The sequence below is a fragment of the Folsomia candida genome, unplaced genomic scaffold (assembly GCF_002217175.1).
Source record: "Folsomia candida strain VU population unplaced genomic scaffold, ASM221717v1 Fcan01_Sc032, whole genome shotgun sequence".
Classification (NCBI taxonomy): domain Eukaryota; kingdom Metazoa; phylum Arthropoda; class Collembola; order Entomobryomorpha; family Isotomidae; genus Folsomia; species Folsomia candida.
The window spans coordinates 687,434-707,300 of record NW_019091224.1 but is presented as its reverse complement, the minus strand read 5'-3'; the positions used below and the strand labels follow the sequence as shown (position 1 = coordinate 707,300).

Sequence of the window (19,867 nt, the reverse complement as noted above, 5' to 3'; positions counted from 1 at the left end):
GAGAAATTATGTCCCTAAAGTTGTCCAAATAGGCGAAGATTTACAAATCGAGTTTCCCGAAGACATGGAAATTTTTTCGGGTAAAATTATCATTGTCAATGGCACGCTGTTGAAGGAAGGAGTGGCTAAGGTGATTTTGCGGTCAATCGGGATGAATTTGGTTGCCACACAAGAGAACGAAAGCAAGATTGGTTGGGGCCTGGTTCCGGAGAATATATTGATTCCACATGGGCACATCGTCCACTATGCGGCCCATGACCTTGAGTATGACACCCTAATCGATGACTTTGTTGAACATGTACACGACGTAAATTACACTTGTTCTCGAGCCGAGGACGATTTAGTGGTCACAAATATCCTCATGCTCAGCCAAACTGTAGACGAGGAGTACCACTTTGTCCCAAGTTCTTTCATTATTTCGAATTACTTTATTGGCCAGACTGTATCCAATTTAGTTCCAATGGTGCACATCAAGTTGGGAAAGACAAACACTAGTCTGTGCACGTTTGTTGGGGTTGTCCCCTACTCGTCAAATAATTTGGTCAACGGAACGGACGAAATTCAGCGACCACAAAATGCGATTTATGCGAACGTTCCTACTTTTCAGGATTTACTGCGCACAGTGGAAAGTGAAATTTTGGAAGGATATCCAGATATTCCGAGACTGTTTAATGAGTCTGGGGCGCAAGATGTTAGCTAAATTGGTAGTAGTTGGTATATAAAATACCTGGTAGGATTTTGTAATACATGAACAAATAATGGATTTAATTCATGATGTTTATGAATATTTGGTTACATGTGTTAAATTTAGGAATTATTAAGAAATAAAAACCAGTTTTAGATATAATATATACTACGGACATTATGTCTTACTATTTTCATAATGTAGTGGAGAGATGCATTTTAGGGTGAATTTATTGTATAATTTTAAACGAATTTGCCGTAAATATATATGGATAATAATAATTTATTACAAAAAGCCGACTTATAGGTTGTCGTCGCTTTCAAAATGTCAGTTTAAAATGGGTTTTTTTACTTGTGCAGTAGAGGTAATACATAAGTTAATATAATTAATTTACAATATCTGATAATTCATGTAATTATGTAGCACCATTTATCCAACGTGCGTTAAATATATACAATTTAAAGAATTTCAACATAATTTGAACTTTGATTGAAATTGCTCTGTACGATTGCGTCCCTCAGTATTAATTATTTACACACATTCTCCTCCAATATTCAGCCACCTTGCAAGAAAATTTTCAGAGTTGTTCAATTAGCACCAAAATCAATTAATTAATAATTAGGATTACTTGTCAATTACTTTTTCAATTACTTTTTTCAATTATTAATTAGTCAGCCAAAATTAAAGTAATTGAATTAGAATTTTCAATTAGCTCTCATGAACTAATTGATTTTCAATTACCAATTGCTAATTAATTAGTTTTCGAATGAGTTCCAATTAGTTCATAGAATTTACCGCTGGTAAATTACCAGTACGAGTCATATTTAAAGTGAGAAAAGTTTCATGGCCCACACATCATATTTAGCAATTTTTCAAAAATTTGTGCAAGGAATTGCCCGTGTTTTAACTGTTTGCATATGCATAACATCATAGTAAAGATGGAAAATGACTTAAACGTTTGGCACCAAAAAGCTAAGGTCACAAGTTAAACCTGTTGTTATAAATGAAGTATGAGACCGCGAGCAGTTTCATGGGCCAGAAAGACGAACAGAGTAAACGTATCAATCAGAACTAAATTGTGCAAGTGCAACTTCATGAAAGCTGATTGCATCGCTCTCATTTTCATAATTATGACTGAAATGTAGTTTTGGCACTAATTGAAATTTATATTTTTTAATTAATTATCAATTAGCAAATTTTGAAAATCTAATTAATTAGAATTGGCAATTGATTTAAAAAGTTTCAATTAGTTTTCAATTAGTCAATTAGATTCAATTGAAACCAATTATTTTCAATTAGAAATTGGCAATTAGTTTTAAAATGCCAATTAATTAGTTAATTAATTAGTACATCCCTGAAAATTTTGACGCCAATGTTTGTAAGGAGGGCACTGACATTGATTTCTAACACAAATGAGAGACTTTGCCTAATCGCATGATGAATTCCCAATTCCAATGTTACAAGGATGCTGAAATGTCTTGCTTCCAAAAATTTCCACGATTACGAGGCCCAAAAAGAAAATTATGGCGGTCAACTTCATATCTATGTCTTTATATGGAATGAAATAATTAATATTTGCAATAATTAAATATTTAGTAGAATTTTTATAATATGAGAAACAAACTTTATTTGTCAAGATTTAGCCTAACAGATGATCCCCGTATGTGAAAGAAGGAGAATATTGATTCGTAATAGTTATGTATCTATCCTACTTTTATTGACCATGGAAAGCAAGGTTTCGCTTCTTGTACCTTTGCAGTGTTTCTTCCGGGCCACTGGAAGAAAGTGGTAGAAATGGAAGAAAGTGCACTTTGGGAAATTTGCCCAAATTATCGCTCAAAATTCCCGGAGCACTTTTCTGATGATAATTTAGCATCACCTAAGCCATGTGGGGTCAAACAACTGCTCATTAAAAATTCAACGAACCACGCCCACTTTGGGTGTGGTTTTTTCCTAGTGGGGTTAGAGTAAATCGCCCACATTCAAATTGTAGCCAATTCGATTGTCGGCCTACCATAAAAATTTCAGCCAAATTCAACCATAAACAAAAAAGTTATGAGCCCGGGAACCTCGGCGACAAGCATAAAACGCCGACTTTAGGGGCGTGGTTCTATGAATGGGACAGATACAAAACTCTGGAACTGGCTGCGAATGACAGTCCTAGGTCGACTATCTCTACTATGTTAAAATTATTCTCTCGTAGCGTGTACAGGGGGAGAAAGTGTTGAAATAATCGAAAATTCGCGTTACGTATGTTATGAACGTTCCCGAAGGTTAGGTCGATTTGTGAGACTTCTGCATAGACAGCTTTTCTATTATGTAAGATGTTTTTGTAATGATCAATTAATAAATGCAAATACACTTCCAATTAATTCCATCAAAGTGCAGGCGGATGAACACTCGTTTTTTGGGAACTTATTTTATAAACTATGATAAGACATTCACATACATACGTATTAAGGGGCCTTCCATAAATTACGTAACGCAAAAATCGCGGAACAGTTAAATTTTATATACCTGTTAACATTCATTCAATTTGTACGAAATAAACCGTTGTAACGTTAGAAGTAGCTCACACTGTAATAATGCTTTTAGCATAATTTTGCACCAATGGTGCAGCATTGGCAGATAAAATTGATCCGCAATTTTGGCATGATTTTCCATTAATGGTGCAGAATGGGCGGACAAAAGATACACATAATTGTGATATAATTTTCCATCAATGGTGGTAAATAAACGAGGAAAATGCATCCATAATTTTGACATAAAATCGTGACAAATTCGAAGTAAAAATTATAGTTATTTTTTTCGGTTCTTATCCACGTTTGGTGTGTTTTGCATCTATGTTCTCAATTGTTTGGCACCATTTTGTGTTACCGACTGTTCGAGACCAATGGTGCTACTAATTTGCTAAAATTTGCACGTGGGGCAAATTAATTAGCATCAATTGATGCAAAAACCTCGTGAACAGACAGACAGACGGACAGACAGACAGACGGACAAGAGGAATTCAATAGCTCCCGTGCTACGCAGGGTGAGCTATGTGCTTATGTGCATTAAATGCACATATTTACTTGTTATTTTAATATTTTAGAGGCTCATCATTTTTTTTAACTGTTCTTGAGTATTAATTGTTCCTGTGTCAATTATTAATTACTCATGTATTATTTGCAATTGTTTTTAAAATCTCTCTTATGCCACTTCAGAAGTTCATGTTATTTGAAGTCATTGTTGCAGTTAATAACAAATTATAAAATTTTAGATTCATCCTTCTGGATGAGTTTTCCACGGTGCTGAAGGAGTTATCGTTGAAGAAAATTGTTTGTATGTAGTGTGGGTAGTCTCTACACGGTGGTGCGGTGCGGACTACAACAACCACCGTGTTTCGCAGTAGACTTCGCGGCCTGCATTTTTTGCAAAATGTCCCACTTTTGCATTTTGACCACTTTTGACCACTTTTGACCATTTTGGACATTTGCCACCTATTTTGGAGAGTGGTCAAAAGCCACTCTTGACCGCTTTTGACCGGCATCCCGTCCAATCTGGTTTTTGCCAAGCGAAACACTGGTCAAATGGTTATCACAAAGTTAACCCAATAGGGAGAATTCAGAAACAAAACATCAGTATAGAACATATTGCAAAATATCAGAATGATGGACTATAATGATTGCTATATTAATAATTACATTTATTTGCGAAGATTTGCAAAACACATTTGCATTTTGATGAAGTGGGGATGGAGTTTAGAATGAAATTATTACGCCAGTCTAATTCTAGTAACAGGGCAGAAAAGGTAACGTGCTTTTGACTCACAGGGTAAAATCTTTTCCACTCACCCTGTATTTATGCCATATTTTACAGATGACATAGGCTATGTCCCATAGCCATGAGCGTAGTTGTACAAGGATACATGATTCTTAACGAGGACGGTACTAGAAAATGATCGAGGGACGAAAATAATTGGTGATAGATCCAAGAAGGGGTGGAGGGAGGGACGCCGTTATGCTGAGCTGTTGGTGTTCGGCATATTGTGATATTTAAAATTTTAGATTTTATATGGAGGGGTAGACCATGTTCATAAATAATTAAAGGTTACCTTCGTAAGTAGGACGGTTGTCGTTTTTAAAAAGTAACCGAGGTGCGCGTGGAGGTCAATTGTCGTAAAAAACATGTCATGGCATTGACAAAATTAATTTTAGAGAATTTATTTACCATTTTTTCAATATTTAATGACAAAAAAGTGGATTTTTTCGTCACAAATTTTGGATTTGCATTACCTGCACCAACCAATGTTGAAAATATGATTTTTCAAGTTTCGAGTTTTTCCTTCCGTAAATCTATATCCCCCTGCACCATGGTGAAGACAGGCTAGAAACGATTTCCGCGTTAATGCAAATTCTGGTGTCCAAGTTACCGGAGCAAAGCGGCCAAAATACCAACAGATAATATACAGGGTGGACAGAAAATACGCGACAAGGGAAATGTATTTTAAGGCAAAATCTTAATAATTTCCATAGCAAAATAAAACTTTTTGTTACTTTTGTAACATTTTATATGGAAAACGGATTATTTTGCTCAACGTTTTGCGTTACTAATGGAAATTACTAAACTTTTGTCTTAAAAAATTCCCCTTGTCCGGCCTTTTCTGTCCACCCTGTATGTACAAAAAAATATTGAGTACACTATTAAACTTTAATATTCAATTAACTATTTTATGCATTTCAGGTAAGTTTTTATCGTTACAGTGCTCATTTGACAAGTTATCGACACCATTGGTTTTAAGCATTAATCTTATACTTTGGTAAAATAACTTAACCTTCTCGTAACCCAAGCAACATGGTGAGCGTGTAGGTAATAACGGCCTCAAAATACCTCACTTTCGTTTCTCGATTAAAATAAAACATTCGAAAACCAGCCAGTCCCACGTTCAATCTTAAACTTCGTGCCGATTTAATTTTCCTTCGCAGTAGTTTCGCATCCTGCCCCAAATTTAATCCTGTCAAGCCCCAGTTTCGCAACATTTCGGTGGAATTCTCATGCACGGCCTGCGCCAATGGAATCGTAGCGTTGATAATGGCCCCAGTAATTACCGAGACTGAGGGAAAGAATATGTAGACCGGGAATGGCAACCTGGTCAACGCTATGGTGACAAAGTTTGCAATTACGAAAAGCACAAGTCCGACCGACATTACGGCAAATGTACCAAGTTCTTGGAAAGGTGCGAATAATTGTAAATTTAGCGTAATGATTTCCATAGTTCGAATAGAATCGAAAATTTTTCGAGTATTTGCAAATTTCTGGACCATCGCAGAATTTAGTCTGGCTAGGATTGCCAGGGTCGATATGAAGATTAGAATGAGGAGGGCAAAGATGCGACTTATTTCGTAAATTGTGACGGTTAGAATGATCAAACGGAAAAAGTGGAGGATCGAAGTTTGGCCGAAACACAGGTTCAAAAAAATCCTTAGGTCTTGAATGACGTAGAAATAAGGGTCGAAGTTCATGAAGAGTTCGGATGGAATTTGTAGAAATGGGTAGACTGCAAACATTCTGACGATCAGGGTGAGTATGAGGGATAGGTTCCTGTCAGATGTTGGTTTCGATGATTTGTCACCTGTTTAACAAAAGTAGGAATTAGTTTTATGTTTATCTGCTACGAACGGAGGTACAGATGTCCTTGCTCGTGTACAAGATCAAGTTTTTATTGCAAGGTCATATTCTTACATTTAGGGTTGGTCTATCCGATCCGAGAATATCCGATCCGTCGGATCGGATAATCATCGGATCGGATCGTAAATAAACATATCCGAGAGCTATCGGATCGGATAAGGCTATTTATCCGATCGGATCAATCCGACGGATACTTCGGATATCGGATCGGATATCGGATAATCCGATTATTTAAAACTCCGCCGTCTGGCGATGACTTTTGAGATTATTCTCCCTTAAAGTGCCAAATTCAGATAGCTGACATAACTAACAACTTGCTACGGTAGCTAATTAGTGTAATTTGTTGTATTTTTTTAATAGTTTTAATTTAAAAATCTGACACATCAAGCTATTAAACAATTACATTCAAGTTTTAACCTGAGGTAGCTAGTTACGTATGGTAATTAATTGCGTTAATTATTAATTGAAGCCAGGTCATTAATTACGAATTACATTTCCATAAAGTAATTAAAGCCCATTGCCAGTTAAATTTCAAATTAATTTAGCCTTCTCTATAGTTAATGAAGTAAATGATTAAAGAAAATAATTGTTATTACTTACTTAAGTAATAACAATTACGTGCTTTCGTAACTAATTATTACAACATTTACTTAAATAAGCTAATTATTCATGTTTGCATGGATAATTAGCAGATTTAATTGCCTTCAAAAAATTTACAGGTGATTATCCCATCCGATCGGATATCCGTCGGATAACTCGGACTCGGATCGGATTGGCTTTAATATCCGATCGGATTATCCGACATAATGGAATATCCGATCCGATGGACTGTCTATCCGATCCGATCCGTCGGATAACCAACCCTACTTACACTATTTATCTTTTCAGAAAAGTTTAAAACATTAACACTTCCCTGTTGACCTTTGGGCTTTATGTGGCTAAAAATGGATTCCATATTAATACGTCCATACCATATTACCACGAATTGATACCGATAACTTGTTACCCAGTGGTGACAAACAATGAGGGTATTCAAGCTTAATTCGCAAGTATGCAACGCTACATAAAATTTTAAAATTTTTGCCAACTTTTTCGCTCACCAACAACTTGCCCTAAAGATGCGCAAGTTTGCAAACCGCTTTTCAAGCAAAAATTTTGCTAATTTTACCAACTTTAATTTTTTTGCGAACGTTGCTAAGTACGCATGAATACCCTCAATGTTTATATTTGTTTGTATCTTCAAATCAAAGGGTATATTTTTCCCATGGCAATTTGGACCCTGAGACTGTGACATGCCCGGAAACAACTTTCGGAAAACACAACTACCACCAGGAATCGAACCTGATCCCTGCGTTTTACAGGTGACCACACAAGCCTACAGACCAACTCTTACTAATTTTGGCCTCAACACCATTGGCTTACTTGACTCATCCCGTTCCAACCTCCTCAGCCCATTCCATCCCCTGACGGCATCCTCGCCATAAAAAGCAGTCATTACGTGCAACCATACCCCGTGAATGTTCAACATGCCGAAAAATAATATCATAAGAGAATGAATCAAACTAATTTTGTCCGTACTTCCGTTTCGACAAATTATATTTTTAACCAGTAAATATCCAAACGATGATAAACCACAGATATCCACGGCTAAAAACATGTCAAGATCCCAGAGCAGTGTGCGCTTGTGACGTGTTTTGTATACCAAACAGTTTTTTCCGTTGTGCCATTGAATCCGAGGTTGGGAATAAAACCAACCAAATTTAGTAGAATGTTCGAGAAACGAGGATGAAACGGGGTTGAACGCCATGTCGGTGGGTCTAAAGCATTCATAGGACTGTTTCAATATTCAAAACTAGCGTCCTGTCAAAGTCAAATTAAAAACTTTGTTTTGCGTTGTACACAGTAATTATTTTAGATATGTTCGCATGTAATTTAATAGAGTTTATCTACAAACAATACACGGAGAAATGGCTCAAAATAATTGCATCCTGTAATACATGTTTAACCATATTTCGGAAAACCATAATTTGTATCAAGTCCGATATCAAAGACAATTACAATTTATATTTATATCATTACAATTTATACAAATATGTATATGCCATGCATATTCACTTGAACTGATAGTTTCAACATATTATTTAATGTACTGTTCTCTGTTTTGGTACAACGTAAGTATAATCAAATGCTATGAAAATATGTGTGATCTTCAAAGACCTATGAGAACATATTGGGATATCGCAAAACTTCCAACTTATTATGAGTCTTAGTAAGGGCCAAAAAATTTGTCCCAGAGCTAATAATACATAGAGGTGAACAACACATAAAAGCTTGTTCGGCTGACTGAAAGTCTCGTTGGGACACAGAAAGACAGCGTGCGGGAAGTTCAACGCTGCATAGACAGACTCATAATTCCTTGAAATTCTTTTATGTATTACTAGTCTTTAAGAGCCAATTATTGGCTCTGGATGGATGAAGCGAGGTCAAGTGGCGACACATTGGTTAGGTCAATCCCTCTTCACACCAAGATTTGGATGCAACACGAAACTTGTGGCATGGATGACATTGACAGAAAAGTTGGAAACTGTTCACACGGCTGAATTTTCTGACACCGCTAAATGAGCAGTTTCTGCGAGACTAAAAGCTGCGCAGAAAAGCGGAAAATCTGACTGCATATTCACATTGAGCAGGTTTGACGAATTCGACTTGGCAAACATCATGTCAAAATTTTCAGGCTCGCGCGGAGTGCAAGCTGAGACAGAGCTTGAGCCAATCAGAACACTCCGTTTTTTCTGCTGCAGCTCTGTCAATTCATTTTTCCAATTGGAAAAAGTGCAGCACGGACATCAGGGAAAACGATGTACAGAATCTTTGGACATGCCGGTTTGTATTTCATACTACCGATTTGACTGCATGCCAGTGATGTCGGTGCCATGAAAAACTTGGTGTGAAGAGGGCTTCAGGGGTCCGTGGCGACACTCAGGGGGTGTGGCAAGGTCAGGTGTCACGTGGCGACACTCAGGGGATGTGCCAAGGTCAGGGGTCACATGGCGACACTCAGGGGGTGTGCCAAGGTCAGGGGTCACGTGGCGACACTCAGGGGGTGTGCCGAGGTCAGGTGTCACGTGGCGACCCTCAGGGGTGTGTCTAGGTCCGAGTTTAAAGGGTATCCTATACCCAAGGGTTGATAGCATGGGTATATGGGGAACATGAGACAGTCATTGAGTAAAGCGCGCAGTTCAAAATCGCAGACAGACAAACAGACAAACGGCGGAAGGGAAATAGTTTAGAGACTAGTCTTTAGTGCTCGTCTAGCGGGCAATTGCCAAGGTTTCGCATTTCCCACTTCTTGGGCATATTTCCCATCCCACTGGGAAATAGGTGGGAAGTTTGAAGTGGGAAACCTATGAGAAGTTGGAGCGACTTGGAACAATTTTAAATAACCTATCAGTACAGCTTTGCTTAGCCCGAACCAGGTTTGATTAGTAAACCCATTTTTGTCAATAGTTTCCTATAAAATTAGTACTGTATTGTACTATAATTTGTACTATATTACATTTAGCGTCAATTCTTAGTCTTAAATACTTGACACCAAATTCTAAAAATCGACGCTTATAAATCGGTAGGGGTCACCCCCACTAGACCCTGCAGATGAAATTTTTTCCCATTTGTTTTCATATTCCTCCATATTGAGCTACTATCAACCTTTGTACCATTTTTCAGTTCGATTAAAAGATTTCGAAAAATCGTTATGGGTCAGCCCATAAGGTACCGTCGGTTGAATAATTTTTCAATTTAACTTTATATTCTTTCATTAGAAGCTTACAACATCCTCCGTACCAAATTTCAACTCGATTGGATGATTTTAAAAAATCGGGATGGGTCACCCCGTAGGATCCCTCCAGATAAAAATTTGGTCAATTTCACTTCATATTCTTTGAATAGAAGCCCCTAGCACCCTCAGTTCCAAATTTCCACTTGTTTAGACGACTTTGAAAAATCGGTATGGGTCACCCAATAGGGTCCCTCCAGGTAAAAATTTGGTCAATTTCATTTCATCCCCTTCCATTAGGCCCCCAAAACAAGCTTTGTACCAAATTTCAGCTTTCTACGACCATTTTGAAATTTTGGTGCATAATACCCCACCCACTCGTATGACCCCCACCGGTCAACCACTTGGCCGATCAACCCCAAAAACTATACAGCACGTCACACTCGATAGATGCACATTTCTTCCAAATTTCATCCAAATCGGTCAAAGCGTTTTTGAGTTATCGCAACACAGACAGACAGACAGACAGACGGACAGAACGGGTACATAAGCCCTGGTTCGGGCTAAAACTGATATTTTGAAAATCTAGCTTCATATTCGTGGTCTCCATGAAATTGTAAGAAAATAAGTGGGTAACACGATTCGAACTGAATAATCTTGAAATTAACATTAACATTATTGTTTTAAATGGGGAAATTAAAACATGAACTTTTTTCATTAAAAGTGTTTGTTTAATATGTCAAAATGCTCATAATTTCACTGGAATCATGAATATGACTCCATTTCCTGGCCAACCTAATAGCAAGTACACACAGTGGCTGCGGAACCGTGGGGACATTAGCGTTGTAGGATAAGACAGCCATCCTATACTACAACGCTAATATCCCCACGGTTCAGCAGCCACTGAGTACACATAATAATGAAATCCTCATAATCTTAGCAAATAACCTCCACGCCATCATGCCACGTTCCAGCAACAAAAAAACGGGTTGATTTTCGCCATGGGACAAAAAACTAGAATATTTGGTCACGCAAATAATTCCCGGATAGTGAGTATTCTGAACAACACGCTTGATTTGTTTGAAACAATTTAAACAATGTATAGCAGGGTAAAAAATCATAATAATTAACTGTACAAACAATGAATTAACATATTCGTCGCACTAATTCTAAAAAGACGTAAGTGCAATTTCAAAATTATAAATAGTAATTACTTATTCAAAATTGTCCTCTCAAGGGAAATTTGGATTTCTTAGGCCCCATTAGGCTAGTAATGGAATAAGTTTAATTTCTCACCCAGATGACACACTCCCAAACGATTATTAAGAATTTAAAAACCACACCCTTCGTGGGTGTGGTTCTCGGCGACTGTCTTAAACTAAATTAAACATGGCATGCAATATATCCTTTTTCTCAGCCCGATGGTCCAACTTCCACAGTACACTAAAAATTTTCAAACCTAAACATTAAGGGGGTGTGGTTCTTAAATCCAAAACTAGACTTTGACTTGGTTACACCCCCACAGTTTCCAAAATTGAATTTTGACTTGGTTACACCCCCAAAGTTTCCAAAATTGAATTTTGACAATGTTTAATTTAGTTTAAGATAGTCGCCGAGAACCACACCCACGAAGGATGTGGTTTTTAAATTTTTAATAATAGTTTGGGAGTGTGTACGCCAGGATTTAAATCAGCTTACGTTTGGCGCATAGAACCACACCCCCTGAGGGTGTGGTTTTCAAATTTTGAAACTTCTTCCATTACTAGCCTACGGGGGTCAAGAAATCCAAATTTCCCTTGAGAGGACAATTTTGAATAAGTAATTACTTTTATAATTTTGAAATTGCACTTACATCTTTTTAGAATTTATTTGTGCACTTACGTCTTTTTAGAATTAAGCATCGAGTGCACTTACGTCTGTTTAGAATTAGTGCGACGATGTACGATAGTGTGCAACATGATTGGGGGGTGCGACGACCGGATACTGTTGACTGTGTGCACTGGTTGACTGGAGGACTTCTTTGATTTGCAGAACTTTGCGAAATGGCCCCGCTTATGACACACATAACACTCTACTTCACGATGCGGACACTCAGCACGGGGGTGAGCACTTCCAAAATTAGGACACTTGACAGAATCCATCTTCTTTTGGGACTGATGAGGCTTGTGATTATCCTTCTTCCTCACTTGAAATTCCCCCTCTGAAACGATTTGGGCGGACGGATTGCCCGAGCGAACGACTTGAGTGCTGGTGATTGCGGTTTCCTGGGCGAGAGCGACACTTATTACTTCGGTCAACTTGACATCGTCATCCTTCATGAATTGTACTTTCTGGGCTGCTTCACTATTTAAACCAGAAATAAATTGATCACGCAGATGTGTATCCAGTTCAGTACTAAATTTATATGTAGATGCGAGTTTACGAAGCTCAGTCATAAACGCTGTGACTGATTCACCCAGTTTTTGCTTACTCGTAAACTTAAAACCGTCCGCAATTGCTCTCGGTGCTGGCTAGAAGTGTGTACGAAGAGTTGAGATGAGTTCCGCGAAGCTTTTCACTACGGGTTTATCTGGTGAGAGAATATCCGACAGAAGAGCATAAGTTGTGAGACGAATTGAGGACAGCAACATGCCGTTAGCTTTAGCTTTCTGAGCAGACTCGGTTTTATCCACTCCGTTGGCGATAAGGTAGTTGTCCAAAACTCCTGTCCAAGCGTCAAAGTCGTCCGAAGTGGGGTTGAACGGGCTTAACTTGCCGATCGACATTTTGAAGGTCAAACACTGAGTCTTCAAAATTTCACAATATTCCCACACTCGTTATTATAACTGCACTAAATTCACGTAAGTTCGACTCAGACTCGTCGCCAAATGTTGTATTTGATGCTTAATGACTTTTTAGCAACAACACAAACTATTAACAATTAACAAACTAATTTATTGGAACTCAAAATAATAGTGACAGACTTGACTCATTCGTACACGCACACTACACAGAAGCATGATTTCATACATTTATACATAACCGCATTAACCATGGTGAAAGTCCCAACCTGTAAAGTACTGAGACACATATACAACAGGAGCCTTGTCATGCTAAATTGTATTTTTATTCTTTACTTGTACACAAACAGGTTACAGGTTGCTCACTACTTGAACTCCTTTTATTGTAGTGCATTGTTCCCCTTTTTACGTACTAACTTTTATCTACTTAACATCTACTAAATTTTGTTACATAATGTTTAACTCTATTTTCAATACTAGTCCCACGAGTTTTTTGGAATTGGACATATTGGCGTTGTCGTAACAATATACAGTTTGTTCTTCATAGAAATATCCTAATTCGCACTTTGACAGGATGAGATTTCTTTATATTTTAGATTCAATTTGATTAATGTTTTTCTATTGTTTTTTAATTTTTATGCATGTCATCCTTACATGGACTACTTTTTGATATTTTATTATTCTTTTATATTACATTGGTAATCGGCTGCGTACTTTTGGCTAATCAATTTGTAGATGTGTTTGCCCTCAAAGTTTCAAATTACCTCTTCATACAAAAATACGACTGGCATTGCCACTAATTATGTATCCCGCTGTTATGTAGTTAATCCACTTTTCTGCTATGTAATACTTAAGACACAAACCTTGTTCCTCATTTCTTGCCTAATTTTTGAATTAAATTGAACCCTCTACCTAATTCGGACATTATCAAGCTTTGTTGCATTGATCGCTACATTGTTATCTAAATCCGCAAATTCACATAAGTCAAAAATTTTTACCTTTCAAATTGCAAAACGACTATACAATTTATACGAACGTGTCAACCCATTGTTAATTAATTTGCTAAGAATATTTCCTATTCAGTAAATACTGCTAATCCTTGGAACAAAATGTTATGAGCAAGTTGATGGAGATGATAATGGGTGGATACACATGTAGAAATACATACGACCGAAGTGTGGAATACCTGTAGTGAGCTATAAAGAATTTTGGTGATAACGATTTTTGATGATAACCAGGATAGAATGACTTTTTTTAAGTTAAGAGACTTTGGAAGCTTTTAGAAACTCGTCTGGATCTATGAGAGTGTGCCACTGAACTATTGGACGCCGAGGAGTGTTGACCATATCCATCCAGTGTTGGAGCCCTTGCAGAATTACAATTACTTTATGAGGAGCCTAATTTTGGGAAATATAATAATTATGTAAATTCGCGCATATGTACCTTTCCCTTCCTGCTTGGGTCCAACTGCCACCTTTCCGATAGGGTCACAAGTCCCGATGCGGTCGTAATCCAAGCACGTCAAGATCAAATGGGCGTTGGGAAGCTGTTCAGGTTTGAGTTCGAAGGTAAATCTGCGTGTGAACGAAATCAAGTCGGACAAAAGTGCATTACTGACAAAGCATGAAATCATGAACAAACCAGAGTGTGCCAAGGCAAAAAGGCATGCCCGTGCCGCTTTGCCTATGAGGCACGTGAATTTCAGGCATGCCCGATTGCCTTTTTGCTGTTTTTCCTTTTTCGGGGCAGTACGATAAATACATTCACGTTATAGTTAAAAGTTGTATTTACGGCTGCACTATTCACTAAATTTATTTCTGTGCACAAGTAAATCAGTTTCCGATTATTATCACTCAAATTTTAAATCTATAAATTCATGGCCTATGTGTATAAGCAAGAGTCTTGCTGCAAGACCCACTTGTGTGTAACAAAAGCATGCATAATTGAGCCTTATGTTGTGCACAAATATACGGCTAAACCGCAGCCAGTAAGTTGATAATAATTAGGGCGTCCATGTAAACATCTTGTCATGAATATAAATATTTAACAAAAATTCAAATTAATTACTGGATTTTTAATCCATTCCTATGACCAGTGAAAAATAATATGATACATTTGAAACTTGCAATAAACTGAATTAGAACCATTAATTACAATTGTACTTCAATTTTCTTGTGCCCTACGTCGCAAAATATGCTTATAAACTAAAGTTTATATTGAACTGGGCATAAAAGGCAATTCTGCATTGAAAAGGGCAACAAAAAGGCAAAAAGGCGTGCATTTTTTTTGAAAAGGCGCCTTTTTGCACCCTCTGGAACAAACTAATATCAGTCCCATCAAGATCGGATTGTAACACTTGATGCCTTTCAATTGTAAGTCTAACACACCACTTTTCAACAATCTAAGTCTAACCGTCACTTTCTCACGATTATGCCGAGAGCGAAAATCTGACGCAATATTCCTTCACCGCGATAGACAAAAATACAGGGAAAAATGACAACGATAAAAACTTACGATTCATTAAAATACGGATTTAGTGTATTCTTTTTCACCGAAGTCTTCTTCTTGGTTAGCTTTTTGCCGTTCAATAATAAATTAATTTTGACAAATGGATCCTGTTAGAGAGGTTCGCGTAAAAGCTCAGTAAACAATTGGGCCACGTCAGGCGGACTCACGTCAACCTCGCATTGCAACATAATTTGCAGAGATTTTGCAAAAATTTTACTGTAAAGCCGTGGGGTTTTTGTTAGCAAATTTACTATCCTACTCAAGTTTTTAAATATTTGGCAAAATACCCTTTCAAAACTTGCAACGATGCGAAATACAATGTTGTCGTGAGTCCCCCCAGTATCTACATATTGCTTACAGATAATCCACCAAAGTCCATCTTTTTAATCCAAGTTTTTGCATTCCAAAATGCACACTGAAAATATTTAAATTTGTACATTTATATGAATACCATAACGAAACGTTTAATTAATATTGATACCCGTAAATTTTCCAGAAGTTGGGACGTATCGTAGTGAAAAGCACACGTCTCCAGGCGACTCCTAAATAAGTAAACGAGACAATGAAAATCAAACCTGGTAAAATTACTTAAACCTCGGATTACAACTATTAATGCGACATATTTAAAGTTAGAATTACATGAAATTTTTTCAAGCACTTCCAGTTACATATTACATCCAATTTTTTAAAGTAATTGAAATTACAAATTACGTCATTGCATTATAGGAGAAATTATTTTATCTTAAAGTTCCCTACTTGTTTACGATAAATAATTTTAAGTACGATTTCTCCGCTTACATGATTTTTATTTTTTCTACAAAATGAACCAGGAATGTAAAAAACTCAATTATAATTAACAAATAAGTATATTCAATTATGTAAAGCCACTCAATTACAGATTACAATTATTAATTGGTACATAATTGAATTACAAATTACTTTAGACAATTAGTGGTAATTTGTCACGCCTGATTAGTAATTTCACCATGCCTGACAAAATCATAGAAATCTTGCGAGCAACAAGATCCCTCCGACTTTTCCACATTATCAACCAGTGGTTAAGTTAGGTAACCATTATGTTAGTTAACCATTCATGTTAAGAAATGACAATATTTTTTTAATTACCTCCGTATCATCGGGTGGGTCCAAATCCTTCCATCCTTCCTGAATTCGCATTAATTTAGAATTCCAAGACAAGCAAGTTGCATACATAAAATAATGCTCCCTACCCAACACGCTGCCAAATCAATTTGACACATTGGCAAACGGATCTCTCCAATCTGATCATGTTTCCCAAATCTGGGAGAAAGTCAAAAAGTTTTAAATATTCCAGAGAGTGAAAGTATCCTCCCTACCTATCAAAATCAAAGCATTGAATCATCAACGTCTTTGCCATCATATCCCCGAAAGGAATGTTTTTGAAGACAAATGTCTCATTGAAAGTGGGATTCTGCAATACAAGTAGGGCAAAATAAATAAAATTATTTTTACCTTTATCCCAAGTAGTACAACAAATAATTAATTTACCAAGGTTTTCGGATGCACTTTGGTTTTGAATTTCTTTTCTTATCCCCAGCGAAAAACAATTTCACGTACGGGTCAGAAGTTCCCCCGGAGTCCATCGCGACCAGGTCGGCGGCTTGCATAATGCTCACGGTTAACTGGGGAACATGTGCAAATTTTAAATTCTCCTGTTGAGATTTTGATACGCCATTTTTGCACTACTTACATTCGTTGTTTTGAAATCGTACTCTAATTTGTAGTTAAGTCTCCCCATTTTATTTGCTTTCGCCGTCATGTTGAATGTGTTGTAAGTTTTCTACTGCAGTTCAAATTCGGGAATGTCCACTATCGGCGTTTGTTTTTGGGTGGGTGGGTCAGTTTGAGCCGCCTATCTTGCCTATGTTAAAATTCCCTATCTCATAATGTTAACGTTGGGTTGGTGGGTCATAAAATCCCGAATTTTAGTTGACGTCAATAGTGGACGTTCCCTTATGGAAAACTAGGGCTCCTATGGGTACGCAGTATTTAAAAATTGTTGCAATTAAAATAACCCCCACTAATCGGGTGGTAACTAGTTGGGTGGGATCCACGAAACGACGTGGATTTTGTTGGTAATGTGCCAAAACCTTGGTGGTGTCCTTGGAAGTTTTATAGATTTTCTAACAGCTGGAGCACTTTCACCTACTCTTGTGGAGGGTGGAACGTATTTGCAAAATATGCGTTGCTCCGGTCGATCGATTCCTCATGACACTGAGCGGAGAAAGTGGGTAACGGATGTGTAGGGATGACTCGTTCCCAAAAAGGTCCACTCGGACTTTCTCCGAGTGGAGAAACTGATCCCAGCCAGCACTCCACTTCACGCCACAAAGTATGTCTCAACATCAACATCACACCAAGTCGGATAAAAAGGAGACAAACATAAATTATTCATACAAATGTGCTGCTCAAAAATTTGTGATAATATTGAATTTCTCGTGAATAATCAATGAATAAAAATCCATTAAAATGACGATGTTATGTGGGTCCTACCAAAGACATCGATCGCGTGAAAATTATGATTTTGGCGTTATGTGGAGCATGTGGAGTTACATTGTTTGAGGAGAAAGTAAGTGGGGTTTTACAATGGGAAGCAAAAATATGATTTTGCTTTATACACAGAGCGTATTGGAAACGTTTGCCATGTTACATAACTCCGGAACGGTTGTGAATTTTGATTCCAAATTTTTAACATAGCAGACCAATACCCCAGGTAACACTTTTGAGAAATATCAGCTCTCCAGTTTCAATGGAGGAGTCCCTACTGCGCCCTGAGTGAGCGACAATCATTTGAACACTTTCCAAACAAACACCAGTATAATTTTGAAATTACGTATTGTAAAATTTAAATACTAACTGTTTCAAAAACGTGAATGCGTAATGTATCATGAACAAAGATCAGAATTGGCATGCTTAGAAATAATAACTTACTGACCTTAAAAGGGAAACCCCCACCCGAAAATGATAATCGTATTTTAGCTAACTGTGCCGAGATTAAATATGCATAGTGTTGACACTCTTAGCAAATTGGTAATAAAAAAACAAGCGGAGTAGATATATGACTCTACCGTGACGGAATTAAAAATTTACACCATGATGGTATAGATTTAGTAACAAAATAACACTTTTTGGTAATAATTTTAACACTAATTTGTGTTACTTTTTTACCATAGTGTTGTTTTAATACCAAATCATTACTATCGCGGTAGAGTCATATATGCACTCCGCGCAGTAGTGATTCATTAAAATTTTGTTTAGAGTGTAGAAGCATGCATGTAAATGTGGTGTGGAGGAAATGGAGAGTTGACATACGAGTTAATCTCTCGCGTAGATATGCATGCAGTTTGGGTGTACGAGGAGAAGCAACTTGCTTCGTTTACCGTTACAGTAAATGCAGTTGTTTCACTCTCACTCTTAGGGTTGGTTATCCGACGGATCGGATCGTATCGGATCGGATAGACAGTCCATCGGATCGGATATTTCATCATGTCGGATAATCCGATCGGATATTAGGGCCGATCCGATCCGAATCCGAGCAATCCGACGGATATCCGATCGGATCGGATAGTGATCCGTACATTTTTAAAAGACAATCAAATCCGTTAATGATTCATTTTTTTAATGAATAATTAACTTATTTAGCTAAGTACTGTAATAATTAATTACAAAAGCACATAATTATTATAAGCTAGGTAATTAATAACAATTGTTTTTGTAATTAATTACTTCATTAACTGTATGGAACAATACTCAAGGCAAAATTAATCAGTATTTTAACTGATAATGCGCTCTAAGTACTTTATGGTAAAGTAATTGTAATAAGTAATTAATAACTTATTGATACGTAAAGCAAGTAATCAGCATTATCTAATTTCCTGATGTTAAAACTAGAATGCGTATTACATAAAATCTTGATGTGTGAGATACTTTGTTTAAAAATAGTAAGAAATTGCAACACATTACACTAATTAATTATGCTAAACAGTTGTCAGTTGTAACAACATTTGAATTTACGCATTTCAAGGGAGAATAATTTCGCAAGTCACCAATAGAGTGCGGAATTATAGTAAATACAGATTATCCGATATCCGATCCGATATCCGAAGTATCCGTCGGATTTATCCGATAGGATAAATAGCCTTATCCGATCCGATCCGAAAGCTCTCGGATATTTTAATTTACGATCCGATCCGACGATTATCCGATCCGATCCGACGGATGGGATATTCCCGGATCGGATAGACCATCCCTACTCACTCTCAACCTACACAACTCAGCCTATGCAAAGGTACCTGAAGCAGAATTTTGTTCACATATGAAATCCATGCATTTATGAACATTGAAAAGTTGCACGGTCAGATTTCCAGAAAGGCTAAATTTCTCCGCGTGTTTGCATACACTATTGGTAACTTG

At 37.2% G+C, this 19,867-nt stretch overlaps 1 pseudogene; it reads right to left on the bottom strand.

Annotated features, from left to right (window-relative positions):
• Positions 1-13,040: 13,040 nt before the first annotated feature.
• Positions 13,041-18,511, bottom strand: LOC110860408 (annotated as a pseudogene).
• Positions 18,512-19,867: the final 1,356 nt, after the last annotated feature.